Genomic DNA, 16,520 nt, shown 5'->3' on the forward strand with positions numbered 1-16,520 from the left:
TCCATTTATTTATACATACTTTGTAAATACCCTCAGCATTCTAATAAGTCTCTGAACATCTTACTCATATTTCACATACACCAAATTAAATTGAAGTGGTCTAATTGTTGGCCAGATATACCATGTTGCTGAATACAGATACAACTCATTAGCTTTCTGCCCTCATTTCTTAGAATTGAAACTGAAACACTTTTTGATGTCTATCTTTCTAATTATACTTGCCTCCCATGGGGCTTTTCTTGATTACTATTTCTCAAATGACCATGACTTTGATTCTTCTATGAATCCTTTAATTCTTTTATTTCTTTTGAAACTTGTCATATTTTGACTTCTATGACAACCTCCCCTTCCAGTTGGTGGTAGGTACCATAAAGGTAAGGATTATTCTTTCTTTTCCCCAAGTTTTTATTTCAATTCTTGTCCATTAACGCATATGGTAAAATGGGTTTCAGGTGTAGAACTTAGTAACCCATCACTTGTATATAACATCTAGTGCTCATTACAACAAGTGCCCTCCTTACTATCCATCACCCCTTTAGCCCATCGCCCCCATGTACTTCCCTCCATCAACCCTCATTTTGCTCTCTATCATTAAGAGTCTTTTATGGGGACACCTGTGTCGCTCAGTCAGTTAAGTGGCTGCTTTTGTCTCAGGTCATGATCCCAGGGTCTTGGGACGGAGCTCAGTGTTGGGTTTCCTGCACAGTAAGGAGCCTGCTTCTCTGCTCCTTCTGGCACTCCCCCTGCTTGTGCACGCTCTCTCTCTCAAATAAATAAATAGAATCTTTAAAAAAGAGAGAGAGAGAGAGAATCTCTTATGGTTTGTTTCCTTCTCTCTCTTTTTTTTCCTTCCCATATATTCACCTGCTTTGTTTCTTAAATTCCACCCAGGAGTCAAAGCATATGGTATTTGTCTTTCTCTGACTTACTTCGCTTAGCATCATACACTCTAGCGCCATCCACCAAAGCAAATGGCAAGCTTTAACTTTTTGATGGTTGAGTAATATTCCATCATTTATAGATACCACAACTTTATGCTTTCATCAGTTAATGGACATTTGGGCTCTTTTCACAGTTAGGCTGTTGTTGATAATGTTGCTAGAACTATCAGGGTGCAAGTATCCCTTTAAATCTGTATTTTTGTATCCTTTGGATAAATACCGAGTGGTGGAGTAACTGCAGGGCCGCAGGGCAGTTCTATTTCTAACTTTTCCAGGAAGCTCCATACTGTTTCCCAGAGTAGCTGTACCAGTTTACTTTCCCACCAGCAGGGTAAGAGGGTTCCCCTTTTCCCACATTTTTCCCAACATCTGTTGTTCTTCTGTTGTTAATTCTGATCATTCTAACAGGTGTGAGGTGGTGTCTCATCATTGGTTTTGATTTGTATTTTCCTGATGATGAGTGCTGGTCACTCAAAAGACACATGTCTTCTTATGCATCTGTTAGCCATCTTTAAGTGATCTTCGAAAAATGTCTGTTCATGTCTTCCAGGCAGGGATTACTCTTATTCACTTATATCGTAATCCTTCGAAGGACTTACCTTATAATGAATTCCCCATTTGTCTCCTTTACCTGTAACTGAGCTAAGGAAGGTCCCTGAAAAACCTTTAACTTGGACCCAAGTCCTTTTATATTACCTTGTTACTGTGACAAAATACTATGGTTGAGGCTGCTATTTCTACAATCTGGTCTAGGTCTCTGCTGTCAAGTTTATAATAAACATGAATCTTGACTTCTAAACTGAGAGAGGATTTACAGTGGAAAACATTTTAATTACTATTTACAAAATGTATAAAAATACCTAAAGATACCATTTTATATATATATATATATGTGTGTGTGTGTGTGTGTGTGTCTGTGTATATATATGGCATATATATGCATATATATGCATATAAGTAGAAATGTATCTATAAGTATGTGTATATAACTATATATAAAAATGCTGGAAAGGACTATATATATACAGACATACATATACACACACATATATGCCATTGTTGGAAATGAATGGAAGCTGTTGTACTAAAGGAAAAAGAAATCGCACATAAATACTGTTCTAATAAGATTGTCTCATGGAAGTTGGGCTCACAGTTCTGTTATATATGTAGACCAGAACTGAATACTGTGTAAGTGGATGACAGACAATGGGAGCCAGGTTCTTCACTTTTAAGATATAAATTACAGACGAATAAGGGAGGAAGTTAGAATAATAGTTGTGATTATAGGTTAGTGTTGACAAAATTAATATGAACCATATTTAGTATAAATACAGATGGTTTTATATATATATATATATATATGGGTAAGTATAAACAAATATATATATACACATGTTTGTGTGTCTTTGTGTGTGTGTGTGTGTGTGTGTGTGTACATGGGTAAGTATAAACAAATGCAAATCCTTGTATTGCTGTTTTGCTAGCTGAAATAGTCTAAAAATAGACTAACAGATAATCTAAAAATAACTAGCCAAAGACCCGAATAACAAGGAGGGACACCGAACATGTAGATCTTGATTTCTAACCCTGTTCTCCAATTTAAAAAAAAAAATCAGGGATCTCAGAAAAATGGCTCACGTTAGAACTGTGGCAAAAAATGAAGTAGATAAGTCAAAGTACATTGGAGTGCCAAAAGTGTTAAAAAACAAACAAACAAAACTAACATTGATGGGAGTATGGTAACAGAATTAGGATTATTGTTCATAGCTGGAAGAATTGAAGCAACAAAATAAAGTAGTTTTGGTTTATAACCTAAATTACAAAACTGTAGATCTAAGAGTTTTACTAATATAAGTAATTAAATAAGCAAACAAAAAGATGAACCTCTCAAGTAGACACATTCCCTATAATTTCTGCAAATACTCTACCCTAAAAGATGGGGGCAGGACTTCTCATTTCTTGTATTCTTCAGATACAGTTTTTCAACCTGCAAATGAATGTCTTAATTTTTATAAAATTGCCAGCTACAATTGTGACAAATAGTTCTCTGTCTTTTTATTGAATTTCCTTCAAGAACTATAGTTTAACATATTCTTTGATCTTTGACTGAATCTGCATATTTATTACATTGTTTTGTTTTCAAATTTATTCTTGGTTTTTAAAATTTTTTTCTCCTGATCCTTCTTGAAGTTTGTTCGTCTTCCTTTCTGTTCTCATACACCCCCCATGAGTTATTAATTCCAGACCTTTTATTTTAAATTTTAGGATGTCTATTTTATTCCCTTTTTGGAACTTATATCTCTCACAGAGATCTTTATTTTTAAAATGATTTTTTTCTATATTTCCTCTATTTTCTTAAGGTTGACCCAGAATATCTTGTAAAGCAATCAAAAGTGTTTATTTGGAATATTAGGGATTGCAATCTGAGAGACACAGAGTTGACCAAAATGAAAGTCTACTCAGAATTGCAAGCAGGGAGTGCAGGTTTATAGAGCCAAAACCATGGGCGCCTGTGTGGCTCAGTGAGTCAAGCCTGTGCCTTTGCTTCAGATTATGATCACAGGGTCCTGATGTGGATTGAGTCCCACATCAGACTCCCTGCTTACTGGGGGTCTGTTTCTCCCTCTGCCCTTCCTCCCTGCTCCTGATCTTTCTCTCTCTCACTCAAATAAATAAGCAAAACCTTAAAATAAAATAAAATAAAATAAAGCAAAACCAAGTTTTCATGACTTGTTTGAAAGAGTTATGATGAGTGCTGACTCAGCTAAATTATCTAACTCACAATTGGCTATTTAGTTAACAAATGTTATATTATCTCTGTTTCCATCCAAAATGCAAAGATGTGTTTCTGGAGGTAGTTGAGATGCAATTGACAAAAGTCAAGAGCTCATGCTTTTGCAAAAATTGAAAAAGGAGACATGATATTCCTCCTTTCCTCCGTGTCCTCCAGATTCTATTTTGAATGACTCTCTTAACAATGTTTACTTCACTTCTGTAGTATGCCTTTGCACTTACCATGAGTATTATTCAGTAATAAAGTTTATGTAAAAACATTAGTAATCTTACCTGCTAAATCTATTATCTCTATGGTTTGTGAAACTTTTTTTTTTTAATTAAGATTTTTATCCATTGATTTGACAGAAAGAGACACAGCAAGAGAGGAACACAAGCAGGAGGAGTGGGAAAGGGAGAAGCAGATTTCCCACAGGGCAGGGAGCCCAATGCAGTGCTTGATTCTAGGACCCTGGGATCATAACCTGAGTTGAAGGCAGATGCCTAATGACTGAGTCACCCAGGCGCCCTGAGACTTTTTTTATTTTTATTTTTTTTAAGTATGATTGAACCTGTCTCCTGACTCTTGTTGTAAATTTTATGCACAAGCCTGTGTTTAAAAAGTAGATTCTTTAATAATTTTATTCTCTCTCAGGACCAATTTCAACTTTATTCTTATATGAAAATCTGGTGAGAAGCTCATCATCATTTCAATCCAAGCAGTATTTGTAAGGGTCAGGGCTGGATTACAGCTTTCATTGGACATAGTACATCTCTGATTTCTAAGGTCTCAAATATAAGACTTCTTGGGTGTTTGTTACATTTCTCACAGATCTGTGTTTTAACCACTCTAGCTGCAGGAGATTTCTATCTGTCATTTAAGTCAGCTTTTTAGAGCTTTCTGCCACTTGGTAACTCAGTAAAAATCCTGTGGGAAAACACTTCTGTTCTTCATTAGCAGCATTGTTACAATTTTTGTTGATTTCTGCAACAGATATCACAGACTCTTTATTTTTTTTTTAATCCCTAGTAACCATTTTCTCCTTTTGATACAATTTCTTAGCCAATGCCAAGACTCTGAAAATGTACTTAAAAAAAGAAAGGGGACCATATTCTCAGCTCACCTATGAAGTGCTCTCCACTCACTGAAGTTGTAGTTCATCTAGTTTTCTTTGTGTGTACAGCTTTCTGATATCTTCTAAAATTAGATTTTATTTTATCTACTTTACCTATTTACTTTGATGAGATAGATAATCTGCCATAACCTGTCTTTGTACCTGAAAGTGGAAGAAGATAATGCTATTATATCATGTTCCACTTCCTCATTGATTGTAGAAGTTACTCTAAAAACATAAAATGATCATACAAGTGGAGTATTATAGCTGAAAAGAATGTAGAGAAAGAAATTCAATTGATTGGGTTGAGGGCTAAAATAACAACATTCCCTTCTTCATTTCTCTCTAATTCTATAATGTTGGGTAAATGTGTATGTGTGTGTGTGTGTTTTCCCCTATAGCTGGTAGGGGGTGGCTTCTCACTATCTATCTTTTACAGCATTGGCAGGAATTTTTAAGTTAGAAAAAAAAAAAAAAACAGACTTTTTTTAGTCCTACTATGATAGAAGCTACATCCATTACACAGAGAAATATTATTTTTATTGCCAAGTTCCTAAAGTGGACTTACCTTCTACAACTTCCATATAAACTGGTTACAGCATCATAGCCCAATATCAGCAGATAAGGGGACCCAGTCCTTTTCTTAAGCCAATTTAAGTTGGTGTGTAAGCAGAGATACAATTATTGATTTCAGGCCTGTGCCAAAATTTGCTGATGCTTGACAATATATTAAGAAAAAATCCCATCATTTCCTGGATAGGGTTGTAGACAAATCAACACAATTGCTCTATCTAGTTTTTTCTCTTTTATTTATAAAAACAATCTGAAGTAGAGGACACCTTCTCAAATGGTATTCCAGGGAGTTAGAGAAATAATAAAAATCATGGTTCTAACTGTGATACCTACAGTGTGTACTGAAGCCAACTATGCATCAAGGAAGAAAAGTCTTAGAAATGAGAGGGGAAATGAGAGTGACATTTACCTGAATCAATACAGTAGCATTACACGTAGAGAAACTATACTATATTTCTGAACACTTTTTAAAGTAGAAGAATTAAAATGGAAAACAAAATAATTTTTGATTCTCCTTCAGCCTAAACCACCATAGCTTTCTTATTAGTTTCCAAAATTGGTTGCACAAATAAATTATCATCCAAAGTGCTTATAGAGTTGTCATATCATAACCATATGTAGTTATTTTGAGTTGGTTACAAAGAATAGTGTAAAATATTTAATCTGGTATTAAAAATCATTCTGGTTTCAAATCTAATTCTTTACTAACTAGACGTAATCCCACCAATAAGGAGATAATCAGCCTTGCCTTGGATCTTTTGAGCATGACGATTGAATGCATATGTGCAGAGTCTATGATTCAACATTAAATTTTGCTGCTACCTTTCCAGAGTTTTCTCTAATCCAGAAATGCAAAGCTTGAGTTCTGAATCAGGTAAAGGAAGTCAAGTCACTGAGACTAACATGGTAGAGTAGACCTTTGTTAACTCCCAGAGTCCAAGGTAGATGGTCTCCGTAAAAAGGGTGCACCAGCTCAGAGGGGGGACTAGTAGCTTCAAGGCCCAGGGTGCCCAGGGAGGGGCCACTGGTGGTACAGAGCTCCTTGCAGTATGTCTGGCTCCTGAGCTGCCCTGTGCACTGGCAGCAGGGAGCTGTGCCGCACCAGACCTTCCACCCAGTTCCTCTGCCAGAGTAACCAGCAGAAGCTCCATCATGACCTCGGTTCTACTCTAACCCTGTGTGGCAATGGTTTGGTCTCAAAACTCTCCCCAGAAACTAGCCTAGTGCAGCCCAGGTTAGCAACTGACACCTGTCTGGCATCACCTCCTCCCAACTTGGATGGAATAGGGGTCCTGAGTTCCAGAAAGCCTAGTGCCACTAATTCCAGTTGAAAATCCTCTCTTGGCTCTGGTGAGGGGAAAAGCTGGGTCCGGCAGAATATCTATCTCCCTAGTCAGACTGAACATATTCATCAGTGGTTCAGGGCTATTGGCCCTTTATGTCCAGAGTGCCTGGGAGCTGGCTCCTCCTGTCCTCAACACCTCCCACCAATTCAGGCTCCAAACCCAGGTGTCTTCCCTCACTAGGATTGGCAAGGCAGGACTCCTGCCTCACCCTGCAACCTCCTAGATAAACTTGTGTGCGTGCACTGCCCACTGCAGCCGAGAAGGCTAAAAGGGACAGAACAGAGCTGGGGGTGAAGACATGACTGGCAAGCCCTTTGAGAGCTCTCAGAGGGAGGGTGCTAGAATCCTGGGCTCTAGTAGACTTGGAAAAGGCCACCCATTTCCAGGTACAGAAGTTGAGGGGACATCATATACAGTTAAGCCAAGGTCCACTGGTCTGTTTAGCACAACCAAAGGCCATGGGGCTGAAGCAGTGCAGCTCTGATTAGTCTAGAGGAAAGAGAGACAAGAAGCAGGGTTAGTGATCTGTCAGAGAATGGAAGATAATGGAGTTTCTGTATTAAGGAGGTTCTGCAAATGTTTACCCATATTTTGAGAGATCTAGCTTCATAGCCTCATGCTACACAAATTTCCCATGAATTGTCTTCTCCAAACAAATTCCTAGTTTTTGACTGCTAGGTCAGAGTGTGTGGAGCTGAAGTTCAGACCAAAAGTTGAAGGGGTCATTCTATAATATCTGGGAGTAGGTGACGGATGAGTTACATTTTTAGTATTGTTCAATGTGTGCTGTTAGAATAGTCCTTGTTTTTGGAGAACCTATCAATGAATGCTTTGTGGCAGGACATTCCAGCATCTCCACAAAGACAGAGAAGGGTGGAAGGCTGAAGGAGGGAAATTGTGTGTGTGTGTGTGTGTGTGTCTGTGTGTCTTTAGGGCTGGGTTTGACATTCTATGAGTTACGACCAGTCCTAGGTAGATCATACCCAGTTACACCAATCCCCTGTTCCTTTCTACTGCCTGCTTTAATCTAGGGAAGAACACAAATATTTAGCTTCCCTTTAATAGAAGAAGGAAAGAAATTCCTAGATTATGGGAAGCTAGCCCTGGGGTTTGAAGGTGGGCTTTTTGCTGGAAGCAAAATGGTTAAGAGCAGTGATTTTAGCTATTCCCAGGAGGCTTGAGGTTTTCCAGAAAATTCTGCATGATGAAATCAGAGCTATTTTAATTTAAGCTAAATTTGCAAATTAACTTGACCAAAGAATAAGGAAAAACTTTGATGGAAAAATTATAAGACCATTTAAAAAGTATAAAAAGAACTCCAGGCTGTCCTACAGGAAGCAAAAGACCACAAAAACCAAGAATTTTATTGTTAAATGTAATAATTATTCAGCCTCGTGGCTTTTATAATGTTTGAAAATGTGATTTTTTTTGTTTATTTAAAAATTCAAGTTAATTAAATATAGTGTATTATTAATTTCAGATTAGAACTTAATGACTCATCAGTTCTATGCATCATCCTATGCTCATTATATAAAGTGACCTCCTTAATGCCCATCATTCCTCATCTCCTCTCCCTATCCATCTCCCCTCCAACAACTTGCAGTTCGTTTCCTACAATTAAGAGTCTCTTATTATTTGTCTCCCTCTCCCTTTTTATCTTATTTTATTTTTCCTTCCCCTTCCCTATTTTCATCTGTTTTGTTTCTTAAATTCCACATGAGTGATGTTGTATGATAATTGGCTTTCTCTGACTGATTCATTTTGCTTAGTATAATACATTCTAGTTCCATTCACAATATTGCAAATGGCAAGATTCCATTCTTTTTGATGGCTGAGTAATATTTCATTGTATATAATATACCATATCTTCTTTAGCCATTCATCTGTCAATGAACGTCTGGGCTCATTTCATAGTCTGGCTATTGTGGACACTGCTATTATAAATATTAGTGTTTATGTGTCTCTTTAATTCACTATTTTTGTATCCTTTGGATAAATTCCTAGTAATGTGATAATTGTTAGGTCATAAGGTAATTCTATTTTTAACTTTTTGAGCAACCTCCATACTGTTTCCCAGAGTTGCTGCACCAGTTTGCATTCCCACCAGCAGTGAAGAGGGTTCCACTCTCTTTGCATCCTTGCCAACATCTGTTGTTTCCTGAGTTGATATTTTTAGTTTTTCTGACAGGTGTGATGTAGCATATCATTGTGGTTTGCTGCAACAACTTCTTGCTAGACATGTCTCCAGCGGCAAGGGAAACAAAAGCAAAAATGAACTACTGGGACTTCATCAGGTTATAAAGCTTTTGCACATCAAAGGAAATCATGAACAAAACTAAAAAACAATATCCAGAATAGAAGAGGATAATTGCAAATAATACGTCAGATAAAGGGCTAGCATCCAAAATCTATAAAGAATTTATCAAACTCAACACCCAAAACTCAAAAAAAAATCCACTCAAGATATGGACAGAAGACATGAACAGACATTTCTCCAAGGAAGACATACAAATCTTAACAGACACATAAAATATCAGAACATCATTCATCATCAGGGAAATACAAATCAAAACCACAGTTTGAAAATATAATTTAGTTGTCAGAAGCCTTCCAAGAGAAGCACACATAGTAGGCTGTTGCTTATCTGTGTATTTTTAATAAGAACATTTAAAAAAAATAATCTACCCACTATGAATGATCTTTTATGCAAATGTAGATTGCATTAAGGCAAATTGTGATAAAGCATTTAGTATCGATATTTATGTCATGAGAACATACTCCGGATTTCCCCCTACCATTCAGCCTTCATTACATGGGCTATGATTTATAGTGGTTCTCAACACTAGGTTAATCAAATAAATGAAGCAAAAAAAAAAAAAAATTTCCTTTCAGGTACTCAAGAGTCGGCCCTAAATTCCTACATAACCTGTTATAGTTTTCAAATTTTAACTGCTGTAATTAATCCTGCAATTTGAACTTGAAGCTTACCAAACCAATTGAATAACTTTGTCTCTGCTTTATATAACTCAAAGTTTCTGACTTTAAAGGGAAGCTTTGAAAATAAGTATATAGTTGTCACTAGACTAAGAAGCAAAGGGCTGGACATTACATTGTTAAAACTGTAACGTATCACTCCTGCATTAAATCTCTTTATCTAGTTCCTCTCTTAAAAGATCCTGCAAAGAGTTAAGGAAAATATCTTTTACTAATCAGTAACACAACCTAAGAATTGACTCAAATAATTTTTACCACCTTTGCCAATCCCTGGTTGCTTGTAAGTATAATGGGGCTTATTGAAATTATAATTTAGAAGGTGATTAGGCAAAAAACTCTAGGATAATGTAATAAATACAGAGCTGGTAGTTACTAAGTGAGTACTCTAGCATCTCAACCATTCTACTCTATGGAGACATCCATTCCCTAATAACTCTACCCTCAAAACTCCCCCTCTATATTATATAAATGTAAAATATTTATTATATAAAATATATGTTAATATAACTATATTTATATGTGATACTTACATATCTAACTGGGGCTGTGACTATGACTGATTTGAAGGCCACTAGACAAAATGAAAATCAAGGAGAATAAGTAAATTCTAGCTCATCTTATTTGTTGTATATGTGACTGGAAATTTGCTTATAATCCAACATTGAATTTTTTTCTTTTTAAAGAAGAATAACACCTCTCCAGACTCTTTTGTTGAGAGTCACATACCTCAAATGAGTAAAAGTATGATGATAATGTAAATTACTATATACAGGAATAGTAGGTATAGCACTTCTTCTCTTCCTTCTACTAATTCAAAGCCTGAGGATTTACTTAGTAGGGCTATGATTTCACACTTAGATTTCTTTTCTCATTAAATAAACTTCTTGATATCTTTCAGGATGCAAGTATCACATATGCACAGAAACTGCCATCTTTAAGATTGAAAAACTTTGCTTGGGAAGCCTATATTTCAGTAGCATTAGAGATGCACATGTATGTACATGATAAGTTACCCATCATTGTTCTCAACAATTCTGGGTGGTGATCTTGCTGCCTCCTTCTCTTTTCTCTCCTGTTCCTTTATAGGTGGACCTACTGTAGTTGTGCCAAGTGACATAATGGTTGCATTGTAACTCCCCTGCTCTGAGAAATCAGTTGATCTGTTGGGAACAATTGATAGTTATGAGAACATGGGTGGAATCTTAGTCTGAAAGTGTATGTACAATGCCTTTCATAATGAAGACTGTTAGGCTGTTTTCTTCTGTCCCACTCAGTCATGATATGCTGTGCCCAGGTTCGGTTTTCTATCCAAAAGTCTGTGCACTAATGCATGAGTGTATGTGTGTGTATTTAGTATATCCTTCTAGAAGTTCCAAAGTGCCATGAATCAAAAGCTCATTAATCCTTTTAAAGTCCTCACTAGGCAGGTGACACTCATATAAATATCTCTTAGTATAGATTTTTTGCATTTTTATGCCAGAGTTAGTTTTGTTTGTTTGTTTGTTTGTTTTTTAAGATTTCTATTTATTTATTTATCTGACAGAGGAAGAGAGAGAGAGAGAGAGAGCGCGACCAAGCACAAGCAGGGGGAGTGAGAGAGGGAGAAGCAGGTTCCCTACTGAGCAAGTACTGAGCAAGGAGCCCAACATGGGGCTCTATGCCAGGACCCTGGGATCATGACCTGAGCTGAAAGCAGCTGCTTAACTGACTGAGCCACCCAGGCGCCTTGCCAGAGTTAGTTTAAACTTTTTTGATAAATTTATTAGGAATGGTCACCACAGAGAATCCTCTCCAATCATTTGCTTGACTTTTAATATTACTGTATTAGTGCTGGCTATAATGAGAAATCATTGCTGATTATTTTCCATATACTCTCTTCCTTGAGTTGGCCAGCATCTACCCAATCTTTCTTTGAACTAGGCCAGTTTGTTTTAATATTTAAGCTCCTCTATATGAATGACCTCATCTAATTTTTCAGCTATCTGGAGGTGTTACAATTCCCATTACATGGAAGAAAGGGCTGATGCTTAGAAAGGTTCAATGACTTAGATAGCCAAAGAGATAAAGAGCAGAATAGTGGCAGAAACTTCAATTGATCTATAACAAAACCGAGAGAATGTCTTGCTTCTTAGGCTTTAATGTAGGATAGAGAAAAGCAGATTTTGAAGAATTTATATTTTATATCGAGCTCCAGTAGATTCCATTGGACCATAGGGGCAGGATATATCTGGCTCAGAAACTTCATGTCCCTGTAGAAAATGAAGTATTTTAATATGTTCCTGTTATGATAAAATGCCCCTCCTTATCCGAGACTCCCAGTGGATGCCTGAAACTAAGTATAGTACTGAGCCCTCTATGTCTTTTGTCATTCTATATGTAAATACCTATGATAATGTTGAATTTCTAAATTAGGCACAGAAAGAGATTAATAATAATAAAATAGAAAAATTATAGCAACGTACTATAATAAGTTATGTGAATGTGGTCTCTCAAGATATCTTCTTGTTTTGAACTCTTTTCTTGTGATGAATTGAGACAATAAAATGTCTGTGGTGAAATATGAGGTGAATGATATAGGCATTGTAACTTAACATTAGGCTACTATTGACCTCCTAAGGATCATCTGCTTCCATACCATGGTTGACACTAGGTCACCAAAACAGCAGAAAGTGAAACCTGCAGATAAGGGTTGGGGGGGTGGGGCATATATATGTCTATGTGTGTGTATGTGTGAATGTATGCATACATATGTATAACCATAGATAATCTATAATATATATATAATCTATAAATTATACATATGCACACATATATAAGAAACATTGCACATAAAATTCAAAATGAAATATAAATGTATTTTAAAGTATTATTGATTCATTTATAGTAGAACTTGATTATTTAGGCTGTGATAGGAGTTCTCTACAAATACCTCATATATTTCTGCTTTTCAAGAAAGGGAACATGGGTGTTTTATCATCTTTTTGACCAACTAGTCCAATTAAAGTATGATGGGCTACATTATGCCAAGTTTCTTAGTGACCACTTTCATTTTGTTCTTTGCTCTACTGGGTTTACGTATGCCAGTAATGGCAGCTATACAAACTAAGTCAGTTGACATTAAGCCAAAATTTTAATTTTCACAGATCTTCATATAAAAAGATACATTATTTAAAAAAATATTTTACTTATTTGTTTATTTATTTATTTATTGAGAGAGAAAGAGAGGGAGACTGTGGAGCCCAAGGTGGGATTCAAACATGACCTTGAGATCATGACCTGAGTGGAAATCAAGAGTCAGATACTTAATGGACTGAGTCACCCAGGCACCCTGTAAAAGACACATTATTATAATTTTTATCTGTTAAAGTAATTTGAGGGAAAATAAAAAAATGATATGTTAAAGTTGCTTATGGAGAAACACTAACTCTCTGAGTTAAACACCACAGGCAGACTGCTAAATGTTACCTCCTGGCTTGATGGGTCAGGGAATGTGAGGTCACATAGAATCAGCATCACTGAGTTTCTTCAACATGTTGATGAAACCAGAATAGCACTCTTATAAAACAAAACAAAAACAAAACAAAACAAAACAAAAAACCAACAGCAAAACTAAAAACAAATGCTAATTCTAACCCTAATATATAGAGAGTATAATATAGTATTTATGTGTAATCATCTCCCTTTGATTAGCATCTGAAAGGAGTATTTCTTACTGTCACTTTTTAAAATTTTTTTATTTTTTTAAATTACTTTTCAGTGTTCCAGAATTCATTGTTTATGCAATTATGCAATCCACACCAAGTGCTCCATGCAATATTTGCCCTCCTTAATACCCACCACCAGGCTCATCCACACCCCCCGACCTCTCCAAAACCCTCAGATTGTTTTTCAGAGTCCACAGTCTCTCATGTTTCCTGTCACTCTTTTCATTCCTCTCTACACTGGGTAAATTAGACATAAATATCCAGTTAGGCTATTTCTAACAAGTATGATTTTATGGACCAGTGTATAAAAGTATAGGCTCATGAATCAGACTGAGTTGAAGCCCTGGCTCTTTTAATTATAATCTGATTCTGGACAAAACCTTAGTATTTCTAAGCCTCATTTCTCTGGGCTGGGAAATGCAGTAAAAATAGTATCTACATAGAGGGTAGTTATGAGGACTAAATGAGGCATCCAAATAAGTATTTAAAACAATGCCTGGGATATAGTAAGAAGTCAATAAAAGTTAGCTCTTTTGATTATTAACCCACCTTAAAATTCTGCTAGTGATACCCAGTATGCAATAGCTACTTAGTGGAACCTACCTTATTCCTGGGAGAGAGTAAGTAAGCATATACCTGAAATACAGGGAGCTTAAACTGGGGTAGGTGCTTAAAGCATTTATTATTCCCTGTGCCTCAGATGTAGGAACCTGATTATCAATGGAACTGAGATGATTAAATGCTTTCCATGACAGGTGATACTGGTCCTTCTACTGAAACCAAGTCTTGCTGCCATGATAGTGTTTGGGAAGGAAGTCTGAGGTACTATGATTAGTTGATGGCAATTTCTTTCATTCATTGATTAAAAACTTCCTTGGTGGGAAGTAAAATATCTAATTCACTGGGCCATCATCCTTAGTAAACCAAAAATAATACATTTTTTAAATCATCTGATTATTTATTTATTTATTTATTTATTCTAATTAAATCAAATAATTTTAAGATTCTTTCAACTAAAACCAAGAACCACATTTGCCCTTATCTGTTAAGTAAACTTGATGTTCACTTGACATGATGGCTTCTGCCCTGAGGCTCCAGATGTCTTGAGGCCGAAAAAAGCTGATCACAAGAACCCAAACATATCTATGATAGTCTGAATACTCAATGGTGATTTTACATTTGATTTGGTTGTCTATCCCATTTTCACACTTTTGGATGGACATGGTGATCTTCCAGTGTGATTCCCAGACTTATTGGTACGGTTGGTTTTGGGCAAAGTAGGAAGGAACAAAAGATTTTAGGCAAGGTAATTTTTTATTAACATTTCCTAAACTATATAGCTATGACTCTCAACTTCTTCTTTGGAGCACATCTGACCCTATTGACTTGACTCAACAGGCTTTGGATAATGGAAGCATGAATGGGAGAATCAGGACTTGGAGGAGTGGGAGGAAGAAAAGGATTAATGATGTTCCCTCTAGATTTACTTTGATTGTCATAAAGACAGAGATCTTGGACTACAGAGGGGATGCGTGTGTGTGTGTGTTTGCATGTACATGCTTGCAATTTCAGCTGGACTACACCTTCTCACATAATTCTGTTAATACATGGTTCCTCCAGAGACGTCAATAGTAGAGACTATAGAACAATCCTTCCCAGTAGAATTTTCTGCAGTGATGGAAATATGCTTCTCTGTTCTGCAGAGCAGCTTCGAGCCAAATGCGGCTATCAGTCATTTGAAATACGGTTAGTGCAACAGAGTGATAGCATTTTTAGTTTTACTTTAATTAATGTAGATTTAAGTATTAATCATACGTAATCAATGACTACCATATGGAATCGTGCAGTATATACTATTACCACTACCTGTTGATTGGCTTCATCTGGCAGCAATGTATAAGATTAAGGTGATCTTTATAAGTCTTTAGTTGACTGATTCTCAAGCCTGATGCACTGGTCTTTTCCTGAGGGAAAAGTGAAAAAGGCCAGCTGTGTTAGGAGTGAAGCTATCCTCAAATGCGGTATCTCCTCTGTGATACCTGTGTATTCCTCATGCTCCTGGGGTGGGTGAGAATGTTCCCATAGGCTTTTCAGTTCTTGCGTTATTCATTAGACTTTGAAACCCCACAACAGGGTGTTTAGTTAGCTGGATTCCCAAAGATGTCTGCCTGATCAGAGTAGCCATTTTTTATCTGAATTAATCTGTTAGGCTGGCTCCTTCATGAGAGGTGAGAGAGGAAGACTTTAGAGCCTTTAGGAATTGTGAAGCTCAATGTTTTCCGAGGTTGGTACATGTAATGACATGGTACTTAAGATGATTTTAGGGGGTACAGTAATATACTTGCAGCTGCTATTGTAATTAGTTAAGCTTATTTTAATGTGTACTCTTAACATTCACACAGTGTCTCTTTATCTGTGGGTCTTTTTTGCCTTTTGTGATGCTATCCATACCTACTCAGTTGTATTGTCTGGGAAATGGCATGAGAAAGAGGAAAGGATCCATTTACAATTGCCTCTGGCTCAGGTCACGATCCTTCAGTCCCAGGATTGAGTCCTGCATCAGGCTCCCTGCTAGGCAGGGAGTCTGCTGCTCCCTCTGCCCCTCCCCCTTCTCATGCCCTCTCTCTCTGTCTCTCTTATTCTCAATTTCTCTCTCTCAAATAAATAAAATCTTTAAAAAAATATTAAAAGTGCTTTTTAAGGTTTGAATAACATATTCTATCATGAAAGTATATGCCCCACTTTTCAGTAGGCTAAAATCATTCTATCACTCTATCAAAGTGGGAAGATAATTCATGTATTTCCTATCTGTGCACCTAGAAAACAAAATTGGGTATGTCTAATGGAGTCAGGGTTGAAGGAATGAGCTAAAGGCTTTGGCTGGCACCTGGAAATGCCAGGAACATGTGGACACAGATTTGCAATTCAGGCTCCTTTGCTCCCCAGTTCCCATGACAAACTAGCTCAGTTCCTTTCTTTCTTTCTTCTTTTTTTTTAAAGTAGGTCCCACAATTTTTTTTTTGAGTCCTTGATTTAATTTAGACATATACTGATGGAAATATAAAGAAATATGTT

This window comes from Mustela nigripes, chromosome 4, assembly GCF_022355385.1.
Source record: "Mustela nigripes isolate SB6536 chromosome 4, MUSNIG.SB6536, whole genome shotgun sequence".
Lineage (NCBI taxonomy): Eukaryota > Metazoa > Chordata > Mammalia > Carnivora > Mustelidae > Mustela > Mustela nigripes.